Source organism: Myotis daubentonii, chromosome 2 (genome assembly GCF_963259705.1).
Source record: "Myotis daubentonii chromosome 2, mMyoDau2.1, whole genome shotgun sequence".
NCBI classification, from domain to species: domain Eukaryota; kingdom Metazoa; phylum Chordata; class Mammalia; order Chiroptera; family Vespertilionidae; genus Myotis; species Myotis daubentonii.
This window is the reverse complement of record NC_081841.1, coordinates 6,039,910-6,059,271: the sequence shown is the minus strand read 5'-3', so window position 1 is coordinate 6,059,271 and position 19,362 is coordinate 6,039,910. Positions and strand designations below refer to the sequence as shown.

Sequence of the window (19,362 nt, the reverse complement as noted above, 5' to 3'; positions counted from 1 at the left end):
TATCCAGTCTCACAGCTTTTAACACCCTTCTCTTTCAACGACTCTCAAATGTTTCATTATCAGCTCTAACCTCTCCTGACCAGCCCCCCTACTGGTATTTCTCATAGACATCTCAAATTTAATATGTCCCGAACCAAATTCCTGACTTTCCAAACCTGCTCCCCCATCTCAGTAAGTGACACATCCTTGCTTCTGGTTTCTCAGGCCATGACCTTGGAGTCATCACTGACTCGTCTCTTTGTCACACCGCGCATCATATTCATCAGCTCATCTTTCATACTAAATCTGGGTAATATGTGGTCCGTAGTTAATAAATGGTATATCAGTGACACATTCTAATACACAATAAAATAATAGTATTTGTGTTTCCAGACTTTATGGTCACCTTGTATATTCAGAACTCAGTTACTTCCACAACCTTCACTTCCCACAAGCTGTCTTAGGTTGCCATCATCTCAAAGTGTGTATATATATTTTTGGGACACCCTATATTTACTGAGCATCTGCCTACTATGAACAAGGTACTCTGCTGATTCTACACCAGATTCTTCTTTTCTATTTCAATTTTTAAAAAAGAAAATCATTACCAAATAAAAGTTTTAAGGGGTAAATCTTGAGCAAGGTTTAGGTATAAAGGGGCAAAGAGATAGAAAGGGATACCATTTCACAGTATAAAATAAGTTTCCATTTTAGAACCCCAAATTGAGTCTTATATAATACCTTTCTTCTTGGTCTTCAAGGGCTTGATGTTAGGAATATCCTGTGAGCCAACAGTTTCCTCTTTGTTGTGGGTCCAGTTCCCCAACTCTGAATGAAATAGAAACGTGTCTAATTTTGTGCAAAAGATGCAGCATTGCAATCCATTTTCCAACAAGAGAAAAGAGAGGGAAAGAGACCTTCACAAGTTGTACTTGTTATGGGAGGGAGGAACTTAGAGAGGCGGGTGAGTTGTAAATTTGAAGATAAGAACTAAGAAAGTTGAGGTGACTGTTGGGGTCCAGCCCATCAGGTCTAGGGGTTCCCATAGGTGTGGACAGTGTGGTGTAATTTCACTTATACGGAGTCAGCGAAGAAGGAATGACACAGAGGCAGCGTTCAGGTGATCATCATATCCAGGTTCCTCTAGCCAGGATCTCCAGCCAAGTTCTGTAGCCATGTTCTCTCACTAGGTTCCCCAGCCAAGTTCTGTCTTTTATTGTCTTGTTACATCTGTATTTATACCAGTTGATTTTAATCCTATCAATTTCTATTCCAAAGGTTAGGGTGTTTCTTATCTCTATTCCAGGGAGTAAAGATTATGTAGCTTAAGCATGATTGTTCGTAGTTAAAGTGATTAACTACCCGCCTGGCACTTAGTTAAGGGGTTTTATTCCCTCCCTAACTTCAGGGAAAAATCCCTACCTGGGGAAACAACCTTTCTCGGAGAGGTGACCTTGGTTAAAACACATAGTGCCAAGAAGGGGAGCAAACATATCAAGAACAGTATGCCATATACGCCAGGTCCCTTGAAACATATGCTGTGCAGATGTTTCTTCCCTGCAGTGACTGTGTCAAGCAGCAAAGATGGACCGGCTTCCAGCAGGTGACAAAAATCTTAAGGCAGTAAAAAAAAAAAAAATCTTAAAATTTCAGAAATCCTTTAGTCCAACCAACTCAAGAGAAAGTGACTCCCAGAAGTTGAAGCAGCCAGTCCCAGTTCATGCCCTGGCTGTGGTAGAACATGTTGGAACGCATCCTGGCTCAGCTTTTCTCTTTTTTGTTTGTTTGTTAAAGGTAACATTACGGGCTAAGTGCACTGAGAATGCATTTTCCCTGGGATTTTAATATTGTGAGTGAACCAGAGTGGTATTAAGTAAGTGCCCCTAAGAATTCTTAATGTTTCTATGGATGTTTGGCTATACTAAGAGAAAATGAGCGTTTTCCTTAAGACCAGCAGCAGCTTGCCAATAGATCATCTCCAGGATTAGAAATTTTCTTATGTGAACATAATGGTTCAGGGGGAAATTTGTTAAAACTGAAACCAAGCATAAAGAAGCAAAGTGTTTCAGTGCACCTCCTGCATTTTAGTTCAACTCTGGCAGCAAGAAAACAAAACCACATAATCGAAGGCTCACACCCAACTCTCTGAAGCCCCATGTCTGCTAGTTCCTGTGTGGTTTGCCTGCACACTGCAGGACTGACTGGGGGTAGTTTGGAGGAGGGAGTAAGAAGTAGGGAGGAGGAGGAACTTTAATGTTTCTGTGAGCGTGTACCCTCTTTTTAGTGTGGTAGTTGGAAGACAGCGCAAGGTGTATCTGTACTCTGAAATGCAGTAATTTGTATGTGAATGCATCTTCCTTCTTGCAGGAGAGGATTCTAACTCAGTGTCAAAGCCAAGATACAGACTCAGCCGCTTCTCTTCTAAAAGGTATGTCATTATACAACGTCGGTCCACATTCTCTAGACATCTTGAACAGTTTTATAATTTGCAGAATGCTCTCTATGAGTCAGTTCTAATTAAAATGAACCCCATGGGCTCTCCAAATATTGCTTTTAATACTTTGGTCCATCAGCTAAGGTCTCTAAGTCTTTTGCTGTGGCAATGGCTGTGGTGATAGGATTTGACTTCTATCTGGCAAGTGAACTAGAAGACCTGTTCCTTACCCAGCCCATTACAGAAAAATACCTCCACTGACTGGCTTCTGAGCCAGATCAGAGAGAGACTTTAGGCCCTGGGATTACCAAGGTGAAATTTCACTTCACCATAGTCAGCATTTAATTAAGACTGGGGAGTGGAGGTGAGGGGCTGAGCAGCAATGAATGAACACTAGTACTCTGAGGTTGGGATTTCTCTTATTGCTCTCATTTCTACTTCTGTTCGTATTTATGTTACCGTAACAAAGAACTCCAGTTTGGGTTTCTTTACGAAAAGAAAACGTTGTGTTGAAATAGATTTTGAGAAGAGTGCTGTCTATCTTTGTCTCTTTATTAACTGTTAACGCTATATCCCTAAGACTGTCTGTAGTTCAGGCACCAAGTCTTAAGACATCCCCTCTATGCTTTTTGCCCCACCTGTTCCTGAATGTGAGGATTGAACACACCTGCCAAGGATTTTACTAACGTTAAAATATTGTACTGAAACACAATTTTGTGGGGGGAAAAATATTGTATTTATATACCCCAAATTAGGCCTTGTTAATTAAGGCCATGCTCTTAATTTGCACATTACTGAAAATAAGCATCCCTAGATCAATTAAGAGAGGAAAAATTTAGGATCTAAAAGTCCAATGGAAAGGATTACATGTTGCTTATGTTGTGTCATCTGAGAATGGGAAAGCTCAGGCTGAAGACTCCTTTCTATACAACTACATTTATTATAGATTGTTTAGCTCCTTAGTGGTCCCCTCTCCCCTTTTTTTCTTATTTTTGGTTTCAGAAAGAACATTTACTGTAAGTATATTCTGCTTTAACAAGCCAGTGTAATTTTTTATAAAACTTAATATTTATAAAATAATTTAAAGTGATTCTCTTTACAAAAGGATCCATTGTTAAATAAAGAAAACTATGTAAATAGTCAGCTAAGTGCATTTAAATTTCAAGTTTTAAAAATTCTGATTTGTACTCTTTTTGAGAATTATTTTGTGTTTTTTATTAAAGAGAGACAGCCCTATATCATTGAATAAAATTACTTTTTTAGATTGAACTGGGAGTGTCTCCCCTGTAGTAAACTGTAATCTTATTCTCCCTAAATTGTAATAGATTTTATCTTTTTAAAAAGACTTTACTGAAGCAGAGGGGAAGGAGGTGATCAATTTGTTCAATATGAAGAAATATCTCTATTGCTAATATAATATCCTTTTGAATTTCTTCCACATCTTAGACCCTGATGAAAATCCCTTTTATTTTTTTTTTAATCTCAGTAGTTCTATGTCTACCTTATAGGGATATTATAAGAATAAATGAGTTAACATAGATATGAAGTGCCTTAGGAAAATGGCACTATGAAAATGCAAAATGATACCATTATTATTTTTTTAATCTTGATCATTTTCTTCCCACCTCTTATACAAAGTATATCTCACTACCTAAAGCCATCTCTTTGAGAACCATTGCCTTCTGGACGAGCTGAAAATGGCTCTAGTTTCCACATATTTATTGATTCTCAGAGAATAACATCCACTGGTGTTGGTGACTTGTAGGGTTCATGCCAAAACTTGAGCAAAACTTGCCTCTTTTCCTGAATCAAGAAAAGTCTACAATTGTTCAAAAATGTGTCATTAAGTGTGAGTCCATCAGTATTTTCTAAACAAGTAATAGTAGTTGCTTCTGGATTAGTCCTAGGGACAGATTTTTCATTTTCGTGCCCTTGCAAAACAAACTCAAAACTTGGTCAAGAATCTTCATGACCTAAGCTATTTGAATCAAAAGATAGGGTCGAATGGCCCCCATTTTGTCCATCTCAAGTATTTGCCCAGCATATCTTGATCCATAAAGAAACAACACAACCTCCTCTCCCTCTCCATCTATCTCTCTCTCTCTCTCCTTCCCTTCCTCCCTCCCTCTCTCCTTCCCTCCCTCCCTCTCTCTCTTCCTTTCTCCCTCCTCTCCTCTCCTCTCCCTCTCTCCCTGTCTCTCTCCACTTTGCAATCCTCAGAAAAGCGTACTACATACATAAATGAACATTGACAAACGTTTATTGGGCATTTACTATGTGTTAGGTACTGAATTCTCTTCAACATCTATTATTAAGTTTTCAATAAGCTTGAGCCAATAGGAATTTAGTAACTTTTTTTAAAATAAATTTCTTTTTAAATATTAACTCAGAGGCAAACATTTTAGGGAAATAAAACATAAAGCCATCACTAAGTACATGAAAATAAAAGTCCTACATGTTCTCCAAAGATGTAAGGCATATATCTTATGAAGAAAGTGAAGAAAATGTTCAAAGTTAAAGTTGAAATATGGGCACAATTAACACCTCTATAACACCTAGATTCAACAGTTGTGAATTTATTGCTATATTGGTTACATTTGTATGTGATTTCTTTCTGAACTACTTGTAAGTTATAGGCAAAATGACATCTCATCTCTAAATAATTCAGTACATCTAAGAATAAGGACATTTGCCTGTATTACTACAATGCCATCATTATACCTAAGAAAATGAACAGTAATTCCTTAATATTATCTAATATCTCGGCCATATCCAACTTTCACCATTTGTCCTTGAAATTTCTTCCATACCTAACAAAAACCAAAACAAAACTAGATCTGATTGTTAAAAAGGAAAGCACATTTTTGCCTTGGTGTTTTATGTCTTTTTATTTGACATTGAATTTTTTAAAAGGTTAGGCCATTTATCTTGTAGAATGTTCCACATTCTGGATTTGTTGTTGCCTCCTGATATCATTTCATTTCTTCCTTTACCCCGTGTATTTCCTGTAAGCTCAAAGTTAGACCTAAAGCATTTATTATATTTCGAGGGAGCGTTTGTTACAAGGTGCTCTATATTGCATCTCACCAGAAGGCACCGAATGTTAGGTTGTCCCTCTATTTATGATGCTCAGTTTGATTGTGGTTCAAGGTAGCGACCTCACTCCAGGGATCTCTGTCGCAAAGCTACTTTTTCTCCTTTGCAATTGAGAAGTAACCTGAGCAGGTGACACTTTGGCACATGGTAATATCCTATGTCCAAACAAACTTCACCAATGACTTCAGGCGATAATCCTTGCCTAAATCGACTAATCCTGTAGGGGTCATGTACATCTTAGTACACATTGAAGAAGGATTACACATACAAATTCATCATTATCATCAGCAACAGCAGATATTTATTTTTTATAAGTATTTTTTACTTTTAAAAATTTTATTGTTTGATTTTAGAGAGAAAGAAAGGGAGGGAGAGAGATAGAAAGAGAAACATTGATTTTTTTGTTCCACTTTGTGCATTCATTGGTTGGTTCTTGTAAGTGCCTTGACCGGGGGTCCGGCCTGCAACCTTGGCGTATCGGAGCGATGCTCCACCCAACCGAGCTACCCGGCCAGGGCAACAGGAGATATTTTATTGAGTGTATACGTTCGGGTAACAACAACAACAAGTAACATTTACTGAATGCTTGCTGTGGAGCCAGACAGTCTGGGTTTGGGGCCAATCCTTCAGTTACTAATTGGGCCAACTGGGACAAGTTACTCAGTCTTTCTGTGCCTTAGTTTCTTAAGCTATAAAATGAGAGTAATAATTGCACCTATCTTATCATATCGTTTTGAAGATGAAATAATTTATACATATAAAGTTCCTAAAACAGTGTCTGTTATTTGCCTGGTCTGGCACTTAGCAAGTATTAACTTATTTGCTTCTCATAATGGCACAATGAAATAAGTGCTAATATTATCCTTTCACAAGTGAGGAAACTGAGGTACAGAGAAGTTAGGTAACTTGCACAAGGTCACTTAACTAATATGTGGTAGAGTCCAGATTTGAACCCAGATGGTCTGATTCCAGAGCATTCTGTATGAAGACTGGCATCTGTCAGGGAGAAGTGACACAAATGAAACTGAATGGAAATCAATAACAGGACCCCTCACTCCCCAAGCACCACCACCACCATCCAGGTTTTGAGTTAAGTTATTGAAAATCTGGAAGTATTGCTACCAAAACATGTTTTTGGTTTTGTTCATCTGAATTAGAGCAATAGATGAGTTTACTTATTGCATTTATGTAGCTTAAGGCTCTGTATGAGGGACTTTAAACATAAAGGATAATACTAGGAACTGAAAAATGTAGAACGATGAAGGAATAGGAAGGAAAAAAACTGAAAGGAATAATAGGAGAAGGGAGTTAGGAGACCTCAGAGCGTCAGGACACAAGATGATATTTTGACATATCATTTTCCACATTCCTGTGCTGTATAAGATGTTACTGCTAAAACACAAGAGTGTAGCCATTGTCAGATTTATAAAAGACCACACTGGATTTCTTCATGGGACAAAGGATGAGTCTTGTTAGAAGGTGACTTCCCTAATTGGTTATCTCATGCTCTCAGACATCCGTAAATCAGTCTGGCTTCTGAAGCAACTACACAGAAAAGGCCTTACAAGCTGGGGATCAGTCCCTACCCCTTCATTAACATTACAAAAGGGTTCCAGTGCTGTCTTATTTGCTCCTTTGATTGCCATTACAGAAAACTCTCAAGTGTAATTTTCTAAAGAGAACTAAAAATAAATGAGAAAAAAATCCAACATTAATAATGTTTTCATGCATTTCTAACACAGTCATTGCTAAATTGTTTCCGCCTTTTTTATGTTTTTTAATGAAAAGCACTCTAATTGATCAATTGGTCACGAATAATACTTTTCCATTTGTTTTTCTCCACACCTCTCAGCCTTCCAGAACCACAGGTTTAATGTGGCAGCCTACAAATGGTGTATGATTGGTGTCTTTTGTCTGGTGCTTTGTCAGAAAATACTGGAAACAATCTGCTGGGAACTCAGTAGGAACTCAGTAAATAATATGTGGATAGTTCTCCTGTTAAATATGATTTTTTAAAGAAAAGTCTTTTTAAATAACTAAGAAAGCCCTAGTGGGTTTGGCTCAGTGGATAGAGCGTCAGCCTGCAAACTGAAAGGTCCTAGGTTCGATGCCCAAGTTATGGGCTCTAGCCCCAGTAGGGGACTTGCAGGAGGCAGCCAATCCATGATTCTCTCTCATCATAGATGTTTCTATCTCTCTCTCCCTCTCCTTCCTCTCTGAAATCAATAAAAATATATTTAAATAAATAAATAAATAAATAAATATTACTAGGAAAGTATACAAGTAGAAAAAAATCTGGATGATTTGTTTGAAATTTGTATTCATTTTATAGGTCACAGATTTTTAGCACCTTATGGAGCAAAATGTGAAGTCAGATTTGATCCCCTCCCCCAAAGAGAATTATATTCTAAAATTATGAATTATTATTAATTATACCCTTATTATTAAGGCTAGCAGGAAGATCTCAACCATATGCTAAATCTAAGGAAAGTGTCGTATTTTAATACAGTATGTAAACTCTTTAAGTTGATCATAAATATGTTGATATCCAAGACAGCACATAGGTTTTCTCTGGTGGTGGTGAGGTGGTGGTGGAGGGGAGTGTCAGAGACACATTTACAAAGCTGAGGAAAGCTATAGAAATTATCTTGGGGGGGGAGGGGCCAGCAAGGGGAGGAGGATATATCTAGCTCTCATCCGCACACCCCTTTACACAGAATTTCCATTGGTCCATGGATCCCCAGAGTCCATCCATATATCTTTGACAGGAAAAATTTCCTTTATTTGGAGTTTTGTCTTTTTCCCCCCTGAGCCTTATAAAGCTTTGAGAAGAGCTTTCGCACATTATCTCATTTGATCTGGCTGTGATCTTTGAGGTAGACAGACCGCATATTTTACCTCTCGTTTTGCAGAGTGGGAAAAGTAAAGCTGGAGGTTAAGCCACTTGCTATAGGTAAATTTGCTAATGTCTGCCAAGACTGTACCACGGCTGGTAAGCTGTAGGCTTGGCCTCCTCCTGCACTGGTCTGGGCACAGCATTCTGGAGACGCAGGAACCCTTTCTGGGACTGCTGGAAATCTGAATTCTGGCTCTACTGGAAACGACCTGTGTGACTTTGAACAAGACGTTATAACCACTCTGGGCCTCAGTTTCCTTCTTGGTCAAGTGTGAGGTTAGACCACGTGTTCTCTAAAGCTCTTTGGGTTCTGTTGCAAAATACCTACTCCCACTGGGTCTGAGAGCAGAAATGACCTTTTCTATGAGAGATGGCAAGACCTTTCAACCCTTCCCTGTAGGTCATAAGAGCTGGCGTCCAATTCCTGATGGGTTCCTTTGCAATATCCAAATCCTGTTAGAAACTATAAACATCAATAGCGCTTTGATGGCCTGTTTGTGTGTCGTTCTGCAGGTTGCTTCATTTTCCTGCAGGGCTGACTGTCTCACAGCGATTTTGCTCTAACGCTGCTCTGCATCATACAGACATAACACGATATTTTATTATCCCTCTTGGGTAGTTCAGGGTATAATATGGAAATAAATCATGTTGATGGACTTATTTTGGGCTGATAGACCTTATCCTTCTGAAAAGGTTATTTCTCTTGAAGGACCCAAACCTTCCACCTGATTTTTCATTATTAAGAGTTATTTTTATATTTCCTTAATATCCCTGAAATGTGCTTGGAAACTTGAGACTCATGAGAGGCCCTGCAGAGCTGAATGCAGAAGCCCTGAGACAGGAACGATGTGACCAAGCTTTTGGAGGTATTTGGAGAATCTTTGAGTCAGTATAATTAGGACAAGTTTGTATGTTAACATTTGTTTCAGATTTATAAAAAGTGTCCATAGCATATGCTGCCAAGTACACAAAATCCATGATATAGTCCCAGTTTAATTCTGAGTCTCTCCGGGAAACTAAAACAAGCAGGAAATTCTTATGTTCCATATGTCAGGAAACTAGGGTTTTATAACAGCAATTGTCAAACGTGTAACTGCAGAACCAAGGGTCTGCTGCAGATTACAGGACCTTCCCCCCCCCCCCGCCCCCCCACGCTCTTGGCCTCTGGACTCATCCAAGCCAGATACCGCCAGCATGGACAGGATGCTACCTCAATAACCAGGAAGCTGGCAATCTTTATTCATGATTATCAGCTGATGATAAGAAGTTGGGGGCCCTGTTTCTCAATCATTTTGCTCTTTCAATTTTCTAAAAGAGCTTCAGGCTGGCAAATGGCATTATATCAACTTTTTACAGAGAAGTACATAATTTGCTTCGTACCATGTCAGGCCATTGGACTGTGGGAGGTAATACTGTCCGGGATGAGAGTGACGGAGCATGAACTTAGTCCCATGTTTTGTATTCTATTCTCAGCTCCTGGATGACTCAGGGTGCCCCGTCCACTCCTCTGTGCTTGAGTGAAATTACACCATTCTTTAACCTGCTACCTAAGAGACTTAGGAAGAGACAGGCATTGTTACCTCAAAAGCATTTTTATGTCTTTGATATAAATATCAATATTTCATTTATAAAATGCATAACATGGTGCTTTCTTATGTAAACAAACCCATTTGTGGAATTTCTGTCTCCTACACCAATATTGTTAAGTAGACTACTAATTCATTTTATAAACCAGAAACTGTGTGGTGCTGTGACTTGACACTTGGTACCATGTAACTACCCAAATAAAGGAGAAAGTCTGAAGTCAAAGACTCCCCCAGCTGGAGAGTAATTCCCAAGACCTGCACCAAGCAAGACAGAGCTTTTAGAGTGTAAACTCTATTTTTCTCCAGCATGGAGACACAAGTTTTATTTTAAAATGCAAAATGTAGGGAGAAGTAAGTTTTACTACACAGCCATCTCTGTCAGCTTGCATTATTTTATAAAGTGAAGGTTCAATTAGGTGTTATTATCATCAAGAGAGCACGCTGTAATGCTTTGTCATGTAGACGCTGTAAAAAATTACCTGTCTGGTTACTTTAATTCATCTTTGGCTCCCCTCAGTCTCTAATTCACTGTACCCAGATGTACTGAGAACATTGAGGGTAATAAAAACAAAAACAAAATGGTGTCCTTTTCCCTAAGGAACTAACAAGCTATTAGGGAAACTGGGACAAACAGAAGAAAATGCTACTGCAGTGCAGAACTCACGATGAGGAGATAGCAGAGTAAGTGGCTCAAGGCGGGGCTTTGCAGAGAGGGCTTCCTGAAGGAGGTGCACCTGCAGGCAGAGGGGGATGGCTTGCCGAAGAGGCAGACATACATCCACAGATTTGCACATTTCAAGAAAATCATAGGAGGAGCAGGGTCTTCTTCACTGAAGATCTGTTTATTTTGCAAATGACAGAATTTAGAGGGCTCTCATGATTTCTCCCCCACTCCCCCATGGGGATCTAGAAATTAAACTTCTGCCACTGGAAACTGTACCTTAAGCTCTTCTTCCAGAAAGACTGCTCTTCTCTCATTTCCAACGATGCCCCTCTCTAAGTCTTATCTTTCAAACACAAATATCCTTCAGCATGATGTGTTTTTACATGCTGTCTTCATCTTAAGTGTTCATCTCTGTCAGACATCAGTTTAAGGCCCCTCCTACACCATAGTGCCCGGAATGGTTCAGAGCGCTCCAGGAGTAGTCTGACAGATGCAGAACACCAGGGAGTAGTATACTCCCTTGATGTATACCTTATCCTTCTCTTAATATGGCCCAAGATTGCATAAGCCTTTTGGGCATTCATGTCACACTGCTGACTCATAGTGAAATTGTGGTCAACGAAAAACCCATGAGTTCCCATGTACTACTATTAAGTCAGATCTTGATTCTGTACCTAGGCACAGAGGTTTAAGTGTAGAGAAATTTATCCCTTTTATACTTAATCATATCGGTAACCCCCTATCAAAATATTTCAGAGCTGGCATATTAGTTCTCCTCCCCGCAGGTGAGTGTGTACTTATTTGCTGTGAGGGCATAGCTAGTCTCTTGCTGGGTCCCTGGAAGAGGCCGTCAAAGGGTCAGTATCTCCTTCCTATGGATACATTGTCTGCAGCCCTGCACAGATCTGTATCTTTAGACAAAGTAGTGAGCCTTAACCTTCCTTACTGTAAAATAGGAGCAAATAGGAATGGTTATTTACTTCCCAAGGATACACAGCAAAGATGTCCACAAAACTTGGAGGAAAAGTTACTCAGAGGCCATATATATGAGAGGAAGAAATTTTTATTTTAAGCTCTTGGCAGCTTTCAGAAGATTTGATTTTCCTTATCACTTCAGTATACAGTAAATAACGTTCATTTTTTGCAACTGGCTTAAAGTTATAATTGAGTTATCTGATTTGGGGCTGCAGTAACATGTGATATCAGTATAATTTCAGTGGACAATTTTTTTGTAATTTGTGTAAACACCATAAGGTGTATCTGTTGTATTGCAAGGCTCTGTTTCAAGCAGTGGTTCTCAACCTTCCTAACGCCGCGACCCTTTAATACAGTTCCTCATGTTGTGGTGACCCCCAACCATAAAATTATTTTCGTTGCTACTTCTTCACTGTAATTTTGCTACTGTTATGAATCGTAATGTAAATATCTGATATGCGGGATGTATTTAGGCAGCCCCTGTGAAAGGGTCGTTCAACCCCCAAAGGGGTCGCGACCCACAGGTTGAGAACCGCTGGTTTATAGTGATTCTCCTCTCTCCATCCCCTCCCCCACCCCCATCCTCACCCCTAGCCTCTTCCATTAGTAAAACAAGAGCTACGAAGACCTTGAAGTTTAGGTTTTCATCAGACTTTTGGAAACCTCTAAAAGTCTTGCCAAACTAGCATAGCAGTTCATAGGTTTTCATTTCTAGCCAAAGCAGAGAACTCACAGGTAACTTGTATAATATTTATAATTTTAAGCTAATAGAAATGTCACATTTCAGAACACATTCCTATGAGCAGTTTCATTTATTATAGAAAGGTACAGGGAACATCCAGGTTTTTCTTTTTTAAAAAAAATGTTTTATTGATTTTCTACCGAGAGGAAGGGAGAGGGATAAGAGTCAGAAACATCCATGAGAGAGAAACATCGATCAGCTGCCTCCTGCACACCCCCCACTGGGGATGTGCCCCTGACCGGAATGAACTGGGGACCCTTGAGTCCGCAGGCCGACGCTCTATCCACTGAGCCAAACCGGTTCTGGCCATCCAGGTTTTTCTAATCTGCCATTCTAATGCAAATTTTAAGGTTGCTCTCATGACCTTGAAATCATTAAGATTCAAACCCCCTCTCCACCCCTCCCCAGTGATTCTGTTTAGGGTCTTGCTATTCAGTGTGAAATCTGGGGATCAGTAGCATTGACACCACCTGGGAGCTGGTTAGAAGTGAGGATCCCAGACACTGCCTCTAGCCTACCGAATCAGAATCTTAACTTTCAAAAGGTTCCCCTGGTGATTCTTATGCACAATAAAATCTGAGAACTGACCTAGGCTGAAGGGATTTCGTCTCACTTTACCCATTATCTACACTGTGTTGTGATACAAAACTTACAAAATTCCATTTGGTGCTTACTAAGAGTTTAGAGTTGTTAGTTAACATTTTACCAGATTTAAATATTCTGTATACATCCAGCTGTTTCTCAAATATATAACTGGCTCTAAAAATACTCTTGCCTTTCTGGGTTCTTATAGAGCAGAAGTTTTCAACAGAGGGTGATTTGGACAACCCCTCCCCACCCCCAGGGGTATTTCCCAATATCCCCACCTCCTGGAGACATTTTTGGTTGCCACAATTGAGTGGAAGGGGGAGGTGTCACTGGCACCTGGTGGGTAGAGGCCAGGAATACTACTCAGGATCCTATCATGCACTGGACAGTCCTCACAACAGAGACCTAACCAGCCCAAAATGTCCATAGTAATGAGGTTGAGAGGCCCTCTGATGGAGGTGTATGGTCTGCAGAAAAAGAGTCAGGTGTGCAGCCATGCGTAACAGAATGCCGTAGGAAAATGGAGCCATGTGCCACGTCATGGTATGGCCAGGCAAAGAACAAACAGATTGACCGCTGCCTGAGCGATGATGGTGGGGCCTTGGAAGAAAGGGGGTGGAAAATCCAGCCATGGTGAGAGGAGACATCAGGACAGATAGAAGGTAACCAGTTCACACAAAGACAGACAACTTTAGGTAACAGGCTGGGCTCAGAGGCTGCACACAGGGAGGTGTGGGCTGGAGAGACATAAGGCTCCTAGCGGGGATACTAGGTCTGATCTCAAAATCATGTGAGACCTGGAGAACAAGAAAGGATTTCAAGTGTTAGCATAGGAGTACACGGTGGATTTCAACTGCAGTAAGATGTGGACTTGGGGGCAAGGCAGAGTCCCACTTGCTGAAATTGGGACACCCCAGAGCCAGGCCAGCAGCAGGGGGTGAGCTTCTTTAATCCCTCCCAACCGAGAAGTGCTTCGTGTTGTGTTTGCAGTGAGGTTCACTTGCAGGGAGAGGTCAAGTGCTTCCAGCTATGGAGATAGGAGGGCGAGAAGCAATCTAGGTGCTGACACTGGCTGCTGAAAAATCACAGGATCAGGCCTGGAATAGAACTTGAGAGTGTCTTCAGGTTATTTTGCTACTGCAGGGCCCCTAAATCATTTTGGAAAGGTTATCTACTCTTCAAGTATAAAATTTCCAGAGAAAGATTTGGTAAGGATGCGTGTTGATGCCTAATCCAATCTAAACCAAGACTTGTGCGTCCTAACCCTGAGTCCCCGTCCTGGGGTGTAATGTAGTTGACTCTCTTGTCCTACCCTGCACACGGGGTGCTTTCTGACACTCGGTGATGGTAAGTAACACGCTGCCTCCACAGCTGCCAGGCCCAGGCTGCCCTGCTCTGGGCTGAAGAATCTCTGTTCCATTAGCGTGTCACCTTGAGTCTCTGCCCAACCTCTTATCCCTTCCTTATTCTCCAGGCGCTCTCCAAGTGTTGTCTGCTTATGATAGCCACCACCAAAATGTATTTATTAAATACATGCTGTGTGTAGACAGCCCTTTGACCGTGGAAAGCAAAGAAGGGAAAATACAAAAGGATAGACATGGTTTGGTTGGTTTTTATTAGTCTCTTCTCTCTCCAAGGAGTTGTCAGTCTTTGCCAAATTCATACACTCGTTGGAGCAGTAGTCCTTAGGCTAAGTTCCATTGGGAGATTTTGATTGTTCTTGCAGATGCTTTCACTGTGGCCCTCACCTAAGGACGATAGAGTTCACTATCATAAAAAGTAGCTCTGATGTGAATTTAGCTCCAAATAAAAAAGATAAATGCATTTGCTCCGTTCCAGAGAAGGCATTAGACTGCCGTGTGAATTTCGTTTCAAATGAGTTGCAAAACCAGTTCTTTTCCACAGAAAGGGATTTATTCAACAGAATTCATTCACTTTGCTACAACTGGATTAATTCCATTCCACATCATGTCTCTTAGTAGAAAAGTAAACTGATTTGCAGCAGGCTAAAAGGATATGTTGATACATCCAACGTCAGTAAGATTATGCCAACTAGATTACAACCATCATGGTGGGCCAATTGTTTTAGTTTCTGTAAAGGAGTTGCAAAAGCGCACCGCTTCGTATGTGGGCTGAGAACAGCTTATCAAAGTTACAATAGATTGGGGATGTGGTAGAATGGGAGAGCGCACAGATGTGCAAAATGAGATGAGTGTTCTGCCCCTTCCTGTGGCCAGAACCACTCGTCCACTCCTCAGTGTTATAAAAGACTGTTCATTTTGTCTTATACCCATGTTCTAAAAGCCACCATTTCAGATTTTTGAATTGTGTTTCATATGGCTCTGTTCAAGGTACGCACCCAACCCCACTTGTGGTTAAGCAGGTACTGGCTGTGGGCTCATTGTGTGCTCAGCACTGTGCTAAGTACCACCTGGTAATGGGCCTCCACCCTCCACTCTCTGCTACACACCATCTTTTCTGCATCACTCTCCATTTCCACAGACACCATCTCTTCAGCTTCCCGCGGCTTTCAGTCTCTTGTCTATCTTGGGAGCCTTCCTTTCATTTCTCCTGAATTGCTGGCTTTATTCTCGCTTTCACTTCTAACACAAGAAAGCTATTCATGGAAATTTTTCTGATTTCCATAGCTAGTAGTTTCTGTAACTAGTAGTTACTTTCAAAGGAAATAGCTTGTGGAGAAAAAGCAGCTGGGTGATACATTAAAATTCAGTAAGACTGGGTAGCACAGTTGAAAAAGATAATTGGAGAATTTGAGGCACTGACCCCTCCATGGGTAAGCTAGAGGCCTTCAACATTCCTCACAGCCAAAACACGCTCCCTCCACTGAGAACACATGCTCTGTTCCAAGGACCGAGCCTTATTCTTGCTTGAGTTCCCCATCCCTCACTTAGTCACCTTTCAAAATCCCAGCAACCTTCAAGGGCAAGCCCCAAAACTTGCCCTTTCCCCAGCTCTTCCCCAGACAGGATTCATCTTTTTCTCCCCAGCACTCATGTCAGCCTGTGGTAGAATTATTTATGTGGGTATTGATCTCCCTGAATTGACTGTGACCTGCTGAAGGGCATCTGCCAGGCCCTCCCCTCCCTCTGTGAGTAACAGCTCACAGTGGAGTGGCCAGAGGATAAAGGAGAAAACTCCAAGGACCAAAAAGTCCACAAAAAGGTTTTCTTCCCAGAGGCTGGGCTCAGATATGGAAATGTCCTTGGGTGAGCAAAGACCCCTCTGAAATGGAGCAGGGCCTAGTCAGTAGATTCATAAAAACCCCTTGCGTGGTGGGTACAGGGAAGCTTCTATTTCTTCTTCGCTTTTCTGTACCTTTAAACACTCTCTGTTTACAATGGTCATAAAAAGACCCCGTCCTATTTAAAAATGAGTGAGTTGAGTAACTTGCACTGTAACTTGATTTTCAGCCTAAAGGTTTCCCTGTAGTTTAAATCACAAAAGCCATCCTTTGCTTCCCAGCTTCATTGTATTTATTTACTGGATATGGTACCCCTTGAACTTGTTAGTTCCTTCACACAATGCCAGTTACAAAGAACTACTTGCGCAGGGCGTGGGGCTCTTAGAAGATGAAAAGTTCCAATTTTTAGCACATTTTAAAAAATCCTTCAGCTGATTTAATATTTTAATACCTTCCCTTTGGCAGAGCAATAGTTATTTTTAGGAATCATCTCTGAACCAATGAGCCATTTAACTATTGCCAAGTACATAATAAGTGCTCAATAAATATTTTTAAATAAATTAGAATGATATGCACTTCTGAACGAAAGACAACTTGAGTCCTTTAAAGCAGAACACAATGGGTAGAGTTTCCAATTGCTGGTCTTTATGTCCATTAGAAATTATAGAAAAATGGGAAGTTGGGTGGGGGGGATCAGACACTGTTATGGAAACTGCATGAATGATTTAGCAGATTGTAATTTTGTTTACAGTGACTTGATACATAATTATTTGAGGTTTTTATTGTCATCCTGGATTAAAGCTGTGTTGTTACTATAATAGATGATTGGCCCAGAGCCTTCCTCCAGTGCCAGACTCTCTAGCGCCGCTTCTGTTCTCCCATCAACAGCCCAGGGTCCCCCGCCCCCCAAAACTCTGTGGGATGCAGTCCTGGCACAGACCCCCAACCTCAAACTCCAGCCAACTTTTCTACAATGCACTTTCTCCCCTTCACCTGCCGGATGCTTCTTGTTCTCAGACATTACACCCTGAAATTGGGGCTTTCAGTGAGTTAAAAAGGGAAATACAGAATTACCTGGCTCTATCAGTGTTTTAAGTACGTATTCTTGTAGACTGAAATGAGAGCTCTGTACAAAACCACTTGAATTCTTTTCTTAAGATATGCTAATTTCTCTCTCTCTTTGATTGAACTGTTGACCTTCTAGATACATGACTAGTTATTACCTCAAGTATGTTTGGAACTATTCTCACCCTAACCATTCAAAAATGTAATTAGCATGAAGACATTATTGTAGGAGCACATCACCTTGGGCTAGGATCTTATTAGATAGCACAAATTGAGCGGAATTAAGCATGCTCCGGTGCTTTAAAAAAAAAAAAAATCTGCGAGAAAAATTGGTGGCGTTGGAAGAAAAGTTAAAATTAATGCTTTTGTGAGCCTTCTCTTGCTCATACATTTGGTTTGTATAAGAATCCAAACGTAGAGAGGGTTGTGGTTCTGTTTGAAAAATGAAAGCAACTCTGTTTTCTCAGAACTCGGCTTTTACGATGGGGCTGCTGTCACAGTTCTGGGTCAACCAAAACCCAAATAATACATTTTAGAGCTCAAGCTTTTCCCCTCAAGAAACGCATAGCATTTTAAGACATCATTCCACTTATCCTCACAACAACAGATGCAATAGAGAACGGCTGTCCTCTGGGAGATAATTAGCAAGCAGGGGAAACTGAGGCAGGGAGGTGCAATCACTCGGGTTACACACGCTCCTCCTTGAACATTGCCCATCTCTTCCACCGTGGAAGGCGCTCTTTGTTTTCTGATTGAAAACCACGTCGTGCTGCCTGCTCAGTGATTTCAGTACGTAGTCCGGAGTTTGGGGCTAATCCCAACTGTTATGAAACCGTATATGAATAATAATGAAGCTCCTCATTCCTGGGATCGCAAAGTGACCATTTCTAGTTCATTCCAGGGCACTTTGGATGCCCCAGTGGGGCCCTAAATGATGGGAACTTTCAGGAGAGCTCTTGCCTGATTCTGTCATTCACCTCATGTGTGAGTCTATAATGTGTTTCAGTGCACAGAGATGTGTCACATAAACAATAATTTCTCCTTCTTGTACTAACATTTTCCCCTAATTGCAAAATATTTCTGACCTGAATTTATTCTTGTCGTGTCTGTGTGCGCAAGCAGAGTCTTGTTCGTCTTTACAATATATTAATAATGTATTAATTAGCTTCCCAGTGCTGCCCAAACAAGGAACAGAAAGAATTGATCTAAATCATGAAACATGAAACAAAGCTAACACTTCGTTAATTTTATTTTAAGGACAGTCTCAGCATTAGGCAGTGTGTCAAAATGTAGGCCTATTTTTGAGCGAAGATAACAGAAAACACTGCTCAATTAATAAAACATTTGTTTAACACCTACTGTGCACAAACTCTGAGAGGCAAAAGAGGCGAAGACAAATAAATTGGCTAATTTCGTTTTATAGTCCTAGTTAAAAGGCAATCAAGGGCAAGGTAATATGTGTTTTGATTTAGTGTCAAATTAGCTTACATATATCAGATGGAACCATATGAAATTGACAATGTCTGACAGTTTTTTACCAAAAGAAGTGGCAATTTCATGATTCAACCTAATATTAAGATACCCTTGTCATGCTGTACCAGCTCCTAAAACATTAATACTGTTCGTTTTCTTTCTGTTTTTAAAATTAAATGATTCATTTCAAGTTGAAGCTGTCATTATTAGACAATCAATAGAAAGTAAATACAGGTCAGCGTTTTTCATATTTATTTTTGTAGACTCAAAAATAATATATATTTTGTAGGTTTAAAGTTTTCTATTATATCAGATACTTTTGTTTATTTGACATAGAGTCATGCATCGGCCTGCTACCGGTTCTTCACGTGTGATGTTCCCCAGCTTGGTTTCTCGTGCCATTTCCTTAGTGATTTCCATGCAGAACTGGCATCGCTCTTCCCTTCGTTTCTGCAGAGATGTTTGCTTGTAGAACACTCCATTTATTTGGGAGATTAAATCTAACATCCGGTCTACCAGTCAGGTTACTGAGAAATCAGAACAGCTCACCATATGTATATTCCACTAAATACGTTCTTCTAGTTCCATCGACGTTTAACAATTATTTACCACGAGCCGTGGAGTCAGTCCTCTGCCAAATATGAAGTTGTGTAAACAAAAAT

At 40.4% G+C, this 19,362-nt stretch overlaps 2 protein-coding genes across 3 annotated transcripts in view; one reads left to right on the top strand and one right to left on the bottom strand.

Annotated features, from left to right (window-relative positions):
- The window catches only part of RPS19BP1 (ribosomal protein S19 binding protein 1), a 519,247-nt gene that overhangs the window by 254,598 nt on the left and 245,287 nt on the right, over positions 1-19,362 (bottom strand). The gene's annotated exons all lie outside the window — the stretch shown is intronic.
- Positions 2,206-19,362, top strand: part of GRAP2 (GRB2 related adaptor protein 2) — a 69,331-nt gene continuing 52,174 nt past the window's right edge. For both annotated transcript variants that reach the window (XM_059681474.1, XM_059681475.1), the window contains exon 1: positions 2,206-2,407. The gene's annotated coding sequence lies outside the window, so the exon portion shown is untranslated. The remainder of the gene's footprint in view (positions 2,408-19,362) is intronic.